This window comes from Carassius carassius, chromosome 32 (assembly GCF_963082965.1).
Source record: "Carassius carassius chromosome 32, fCarCar2.1, whole genome shotgun sequence".
In the NCBI taxonomy this organism is placed as follows: Eukaryota; Metazoa; Chordata; class Actinopteri; order Cypriniformes; family Cyprinidae; genus Carassius; species Carassius carassius.
The window spans coordinates 16133025-16141054 of record NC_081786.1 but is presented as its reverse complement, the minus strand read 5'-3'; positions in this window follow the sequence as shown (position 1 = coordinate 16141054).

Below are 8030 nucleotides of genomic sequence, written 5' to 3'. Positions count from 1 at the left end.
TGGCCTGCAGGAAAAATGGCTCACCACAGGCTCCCGCTTCAAAGAGCAACACAGAGTGACTTTTCCTCCTTTTTCGTTCTTCGTTGACTTCATCAACAGCCAGGCTAAAGCCCGCAATGACCCAAGTTTCACCCTGTCAAGCTACAGCCAGTCATACAGCAAAGGTGAGAAAACTCCATTCAAGCAAAGTGGATTCAAGACTGCTGTATCTGTTCACAAGGCAGACGTGTCTGCTACAGTTGACGCAGACACCAAAAGCGCCACAGACGCTGAAAAGAAAGACATTGATCCAGCTCGATATTGCCCTGTGCATAAGAAAACACATCCGTTAGAGAAATGTAGGTCATTCAGAATGAAAACACTGCAAGAACGAAAAGACATTCTTAAAGAACACAAACGCTGTTATAAATGCTGTACCCCAAACCACCTTGCCAGGGACTGCCAGACGACACTGAAATGCGGTGAGTGTGAGAGCGAAAGACACTGCTCAGCAATGCATCCTGATACCTCTCAGCCACCACCTCCGTCGTCTGTCCAACCAGGCGCAGAGGCACAGCCAGCCAGTGTTCCAGTGGAAGTGAGATCGCAGTGCACCAAGGTCTGCGGCCTAAACAGTCTTCCACGCTCCTGCTCAAAGGTATGCCTGACGCACGTCTTCCCTCAAGGTCAACCAGAACGCGCCATCAAGATATACGTCATACTCGACGATCAAAGTAACCGCTCCTTGGCACGCTCTGAATTTTTCCAGCTGTTTGGGGTCAACAGCAGCCCGTCACCATATCTGATGAGAACATGCGCCGGCACGACTGAGATGACCGGAAGAAAAGCAGTTGGCTTTCAAATCAAAGCAGTGAATGGAGGTGTGTGCCTTGATCTACCGCCACTCATCGAGTGCAACGAGATATTGACCAACAAGTCTGAAGTCCCGACACCAGAGGTCGCCCTCGCACACCCTCACCTCAGACACATCGCTCTGCATATTCCCAAGCTGGATCCTGATGCCCAGATGATGATTCTGCTAGGGAGAGACATGATTCGTGCACACAAGGTGAGAGATCAAGTCAATGGGCCCCACAACGCACCCTTTGCCCAGCGTTTAGATTTAGGTTGGGTGATAATAGGTGAAGTGTGTATCGACAATGCTCACAAGCCAACCGTGAACACCTTCAGAACCCACATTCTCCAGAATGGACGTCCGTCACTCCTCACTCCTTGCCACAATAGCATCTGCGTGAAAGAAAGACTGAGCTACGGCGGGGAGCACAGGTATGGCCACTCTGCACATATGACAAAGCCTAAGTCAGCTGAAGAACAGCTCGGGCTCACAGTCTTCCAGAGAACAGACAATGACAATAAGAGTGCCATGTCCTTTGAGGATGAACTGTTTTTGAGCATTATGGAAAAGGAACTCCATCAGGATAAAGAGAATAACTGGGTAGCTCCGTTGCCATTTAAGTCCCCTCGTCCTCCGCTCCCCAACAACAGAGAGCAAGCTCTGTCACGCCTCAATTCTTTGAGACGCACGTTGAACAAGAATGCTGAGATGAAGCAGCAGTTTTCCTCCTTCATGGACAAGTTGTTCGAGAACAAGCATGCAGAGAGGGCATCGCCCGTCCAAGAGAAACAGGAATGCTGGTACCTGCCCATTTTCGGGGTGTACCATCCTCAAAAGCCAGGGCAGATACGAGTCGTGTTTGACTCAAGCGCCCAACAGCATGGTGTCTCCCTCAACTCAGTGCTGCTCACAGGCCCCGACCTAAACAATTCTCTCCTGGGTGTGCTGATACGGTTTAGAAAGGACCTCATCGCAGTCACTGCTGATATCCAACAGATGTTTTATGGATTCCTGGTGCGACACGACCACAGAGACTACCTGAGATTCCTGTGGCACGAAGACAATGACTTCTCGAAAGAGATTCAAGAATATCGCATGCGTGTGCATGTCTTTGGCAATAGCCCGTCCCCGGCGGTTGCCATCTACGGCCTGCGACGAGCTGCTCAGAGAGGTGAGTCAAGGTACGGCGCAGACACTAAGCAGTTTGTTGATAGACACTTTTACGTGGACGACGGGCTCGTATCCCTGCCCACAAAGTCAGCAGCCATCGACCTGATGAAGCGGACATGTGCATCACTCGCAGAGTCCAACTTGAAACTGCACAAAATTGCCTCAAACAGCGTCGCTGTGATGAAAGCCTTTGAGCCTGAAGAACTGGCCACAGGCATCAAAGACTTAGGTCTGGACGACGAGACCCTGCCTGTACAGAGGAGCTTAGGCCTATGCTGGGACATCAGCACAGACATGTTCACCTTCAAGGTCGCCGTAGCTGACAAACCTTACACCCGGCGCGGTGTGCTGTCAGTCATTAACAGCATCTTTGACCCCCTGGGTCTGGCAACGCCAGTGACCATCAGAGGCAGACTGTTGCTACGAGAGCTGTCCAGCGGAGTTCAGGATTGGGACACTCCTCTGCCTGATGAAAAGGTGAGCAGATGGGAAGAGTGGAAAGCCTCACTTGAGAAGCTGAGTAACCTCAATGTCCCTCGCTGCTATGTGAAGATGTCACTCTCAAAAGCCAAATACACAGAACTGTGCCTTTTCTCTGATGCCTCGAACTGGGCTATAGGGGCAGTAGCCTACTTGAGAGCTGTCACTGTAGAGGGCCATTGTGAGGTTGGATTTGTGCTAGGGAAGGCTAAGCTGTCACCACAACCAGAACCCACAATCCCACGCCTCGAGCTCTGTGGAGCTGTTCTGGCAACTGAGATGGCAGAGCTGATCTTAGACGAACTGGACTTCAAGCCAGACGCTGTTAAATTCTACTGCGACAGCAAGGTGGTCCTCGGATACATCTGTAATGACTCTAAGCGCTTCTATGTGTACGTGCACAACCGTGTGCATCGTATACGCCAGACAACATCCCCAGATCAGTGGCATTACGTCCCTTGGAGAAACGTGATCACTTTGGATTGATAGATCCTGAAGCAGATGTGGAAGTTAGACCACAGGTGACCGCTCTAGCTACCCACCTCAAACCTAAGAGACTTACTTCTGAGAGATTCCAGCGCTTTTCCACATGGAAGTCTCTGCTGAGAGCTGTTTCCTACTTGAAACATCAGGTGCGTTCGCACAAGGCAGACACAACAGACACACCACAGCACACATGCAAAGGCTGGCATCAGTGCAGTGGGCCTCGCACTCCTGAGGAGCGTGCAGCAGCTAAGAGGCTCATACTAGAGACTGTTCAGAGAGATGCATATCCAGATGAATACGCTGCTCTTCAAGCAAACAGAGAAGTCTCTAGCTCGAGTCAGCTCTTGACCCTTGACCCTTACATGAGCGACGGTCTGCTACGGGTTGGAGGGCGTCTTAGAAATGCTTCTCTTGACTCCGAGGTAAAACACCCAATTATCCTCCCTAAGTATAGCCATGTAGCCAAGCTGCTTGTAGAACACCATCATGCTGAAGTGAAACACCAGGGGCGACAGTTCACAGAAGGGGCTATCAGAGCAGCTGGACTGTGGATTGTCGGTGGCAAGAGACTGGTGAGTTCTACCCTTCATCATTGTGTGACATGCCGTAAGCTCAGAGGGAAGCTGGAAGTGCAGAAAATGGCTGACCTCCCTCCAGAGCGGCTCGACACCTCCCCACCCTTCTCATACGTAGGGCTGGACGTATTTGGACCGTGGACAGTGATGACCCGACGCACTCGAGGAGGTGCAGCGCAGGGCAAAAGGTGGGCCATTCTGTTCACATGCATGAACACCAGGGGGGTACACATTGAAGTCATAGAGTCAATGGATGCCACAAGCTGTATTAATGCATTGCGAAGATTCTTTGCCATCAGAGGCCCGGCAAAGCAGCTCAGATCAGACAGGGGGACGAACTTCATAGCCGCCAGTGCAGAGCTGGGCATGGAGCGTCCTGAGGAAAAGCAGACCGAAATCCTGAGTTATCTCCACAGCAAAGACTGCACATGGGAGTTCAATCCGCCGCACGCCTCCCACATGGGGGGAGTATGGGAACGTATGATTGGGGTCACACGCAGAATACTAGACTCTATGCTTTTGCAAAACAAGCATACTCACCTGACGCACGAGGTCCTGTGTACCTTGATGGCAGAGATATCAGCAATTATCAACGCACGGCCGCTGATTCCCATCTCATCAGACCCCTCCTCGCCTATTCTGCTGTCCCCTGCTATGCTCTTGACCCAAAAGCCAGGCCTACATGCTCCACCTGGAGACTTCACCAGTAAAGATCTCCTGAGAGGTCAGTGGAAACAAGTGCAAGCACTGGCAAACGAGTTTTGGGGCCGTTGGAGAAATGAGTACTTAAGCACTCTCCACTCAAGACGCAAGTGGCACAGAAATCAGCGCAACCTACAAACTGGAGACATTGTGCTGTTGAAACAGACTCAAGCACCAAGGAACGAGTGGCCAATGGCTTTGGTCACATCGGCCTCTCCGAGCAGCGATGGACGAGTCCGCAAAGTTGAGGTGCAGACCGCATCTCAGGGCACTTCAAAGACTTATCTGCGGCCCATCTCGGACGTCATCCTTCTCCTTGAAAAAGACTGAACAGACGTGCACTGAAAAAAGAAAAAAAAGGAAAGTATATAAAGACAAGTTGAGTAGTGGCATTATGCCAGACGGGGAGTGTTCTGTCCTCAGTTTGTGAATTGTTTTTTTTGCTATAAGTTCAATTTCATGCTTGATAATTATTTTGTTTATTATAAGAAAAGAGACACAGGTATTTTGTAATGTAAGAAGAGTCTTTATTTTGAAAGAGCTTTTATTTTGACATGACCTTCCTGTTTACGTATGGGCGATCCCATGAGCCTCCGGTCCTTGAGCTTGCCAGAACCGTAATGTTACACAGATGGAGAGCGTCGGGATATTTCTGATGTTTCGCTCCCGAATCTTGTTTGTCCCACACTCGTAAGGCGGCAATGTCTGTAAGTGTCTAACTTGAGTGATGATGTATATTGTATGTTTTTGTGTAGAGGTAAACTTAATGAGCGCGATGTGGCGTCAACTCGTGAATGTATGTTAGTGGCCACGTTGCGTTGTTGACGTTCGTCTTTTGCTAATTAGCTAACTCATACTCTGTTAGCGTGCTGGTTATTGTACATTTTCTATTAAGCTAACGTGACTGTTTAAAGTTGGTAAATGGTGAAAGTTATATCTTGTACTTGCTAGGCAGGTTCCTAAGTATGTTTTGTATTCTGTTTATTACAGTTTTACTCGATTTTCACTTGCAACGTTGGAAAATAAAGGAGCAAGGCGCTCGCGTCCTGGCTCGTGGAAACGAGTTTGGCTTGCTGTTGAGTCTGTGTTCACGCACCTAGCTCACACACAGACAGGGACAGTACAGTAAAAAGACAACCAGCGTGGGTGCAAGGGATAACGCAAGAACTCCAACATGGCGTCTGAAACGAAATCTAGAGATGAAACAAAGCCTGAAGCAAGCCCGCTACCACGTCCATCGTCTTCAAAGTCTTCGGTTCACTCGAGAGCCAGCTCAAAACGCTCGTCCTCTTCAAGATCTTCTGTCATGGAGGCTGCCGCCAAAGCTAGAGCCGCAGCTGAAGCAGCGCTCACCAAGGTATCTTATGCTAAGCGACAGGTAGAAATGAAAAAGGAACAAGCTAAGCTAGATCTGCAAAAGGCCACATTAGAAGCAGATTTGGAGGCATTGGCGTATGAAAGGGATGCAGAGGCGGCGCGGGTTGAAGCTGAAGTCTTAGAAGCAGCTGTAGCTATGGGGAATGAAGATGTACAAAGTCTAAGAAGTGTGGTTCCGCCACAAGTGATTCGACAGCGCACCGAAGAGTATGTTAAAAGCCAGCCACGTATTAGCGTACAGTCTTCTTCCTCACCGCATCACTATGAAATGCAGCACACAGTGAACAGTCCTCCATGTCAGTCAGCACATGGAACTGTAGAGGTAAAGCCCCCACTCAGAGACTTCAGACCCTTTGCACATGAGCCCGCACATGCAGCTGAACAATCCCCAACCTCAAAACCGTCACACAGTCCATACGGACATGATCAGCCTCCTCTTTGCCCTGACTCTCCACCCATGAGAGATTTCGCCAAGTTCCTAGCACGCAGAGAATTAGTGACCACTGGCCTTACCAAGTTCGACGACTCACCAGAGAACTTCCGCGCATGGCAGTCGTCATTTTACAATGCAACACAGGGCTTGGGGCTCGCCTACAGTGAAGAGTTAGACCTCCTCGTGAAGTGGCTAGGTAAAGAGTCATCGGAGCACGTGAAAAGGATTCGCGCTGTTCATGTCACTAACCCCAAAGCTGCCCTCCATCTGTCCTGGCAGAGACTGCAGGAATGCTACGGCACACCAGAGATGGTGGAGAATGCACTGTTCAAAAGACTGGATAGCTTTCCACGTCTGTCTGCTAAAGACAATGCAAAATTGAGAGAGCTCAGTGATCTTCTTATGGAGTTGCTGGCAGCTAAGGACGACGGTTATCTCCCCGGGCTGGCCTACTTCGATACTCCTCGTGGGATAAAGCCCATAGTCGAGAAGTTGCCTCCTGGCCTGCAGGAAAAATGGCTCACCACAGGCTCCCGCTTCAAAGAGCAACACAGAGTGACTTTTCCTCCTTTTTCGTTCTTCGTTGACTTCATCAACAGCCAGGCTAAAGCCCGCAATGACCCAAGTTTCACCCTGTCAAGCTACAGCCAGTCATACAGCAAAGGTGAGAAAACTCCATTCAAGCAAAGTGGATTCAAGACTGCTGTATCTGTTCACAAGGCAGACGTGTCTGCTACAGTTGACGCAGACACCAAAAGCGCCACAGACGCTGAAAAGAAAGACATTGATCCAGCTCGATATTGCCCTGTGCATAAGAAAACACATCCGTTAGAGAAATGTAGGTCATTCAGAATGAAAACACTGCAAGAACGAAAAGACATTCTTAAAGAACACAAACGCTGTTATAAATGCTGTACCCCAAACCACCTTGCCAGGGACTGCCAGACGACACTGAAATGCGGTGAGTGTGAGAGCGAAAGACACTGCTCAGCAATGCATCCTGATACCTCTCAGCCACCACCTCCGTCGTCTGTCCAACCAGGCGCAGAGGCACAGCCAGCCAGTGTTCCAGTGGAAGTGAGATCGCAGTGCACCAAGGTCTGCGGCCTAAACAGTCTTCCACGCTCCTGCTCAAAGGTATGCCTGACGCACGTCTTCCCTCAAGGTCAACCAGAACGCGCCATCAAGATATACGTCATACTCGACGATCAAAGTAACCGCTCCTTGGCACGCTCTGAATTTTTCCAGCTGTTTGGGGTCAACAGCAGCCCGTCACCATATCTGATGAGAACATGCGCCGGCACGACTGAGATGACCGGAAGAAAAGCAGTTGGCTTTCAAATCAAAGCAGTGAATGGAGGTGTGTGCCTTGATCTACCGCCACTCATCGAGTGCAACGAGATATTGACCAACAAGTCTGAAGTCCCGACACCAGAGGTCGCCCTCGCACACCCTCACCTCAGACACATCGCTCTGCATATTCCCAAGCTGGATCCTGATGCCCAGATGATGATTCTGCTAGGGAGAGACATGATTCGTGCACACAAGGTGAGAGATCAAGTCAATGGGCCCCACAACGCACCCTTTGCCCAGCGTTTAGATTTAGGTTGGGTGATAATAGGTGAAGTGTGTATCGACAATGCTCACAAGCCAACCGTGAACACCTTCAGAACCCACATTCTCCAGAATGGACGTCCGTCACTCCTCACTCCTTGCCACAATAGCATCTGCGTGAAAGAAAGACTGAGCTACGGCGGGGAGCACAGGTATGGCCACTCTGCACATATGACAAAGCCTAAGTCAGCTGAAGAACAGCTCGGGCTCACAGTCTTCCAGAGAACAGACAATGACAATAAGAGTGCCATGTCCTTTGAGGATGAACTGTTTTTGAGCATTATGGAAAAGGAACTCCATCAGGATAAAGAGAATAACTGGGTAGCTCCGTTGCCATTTAAGTCCCCTCGTCCTCCGC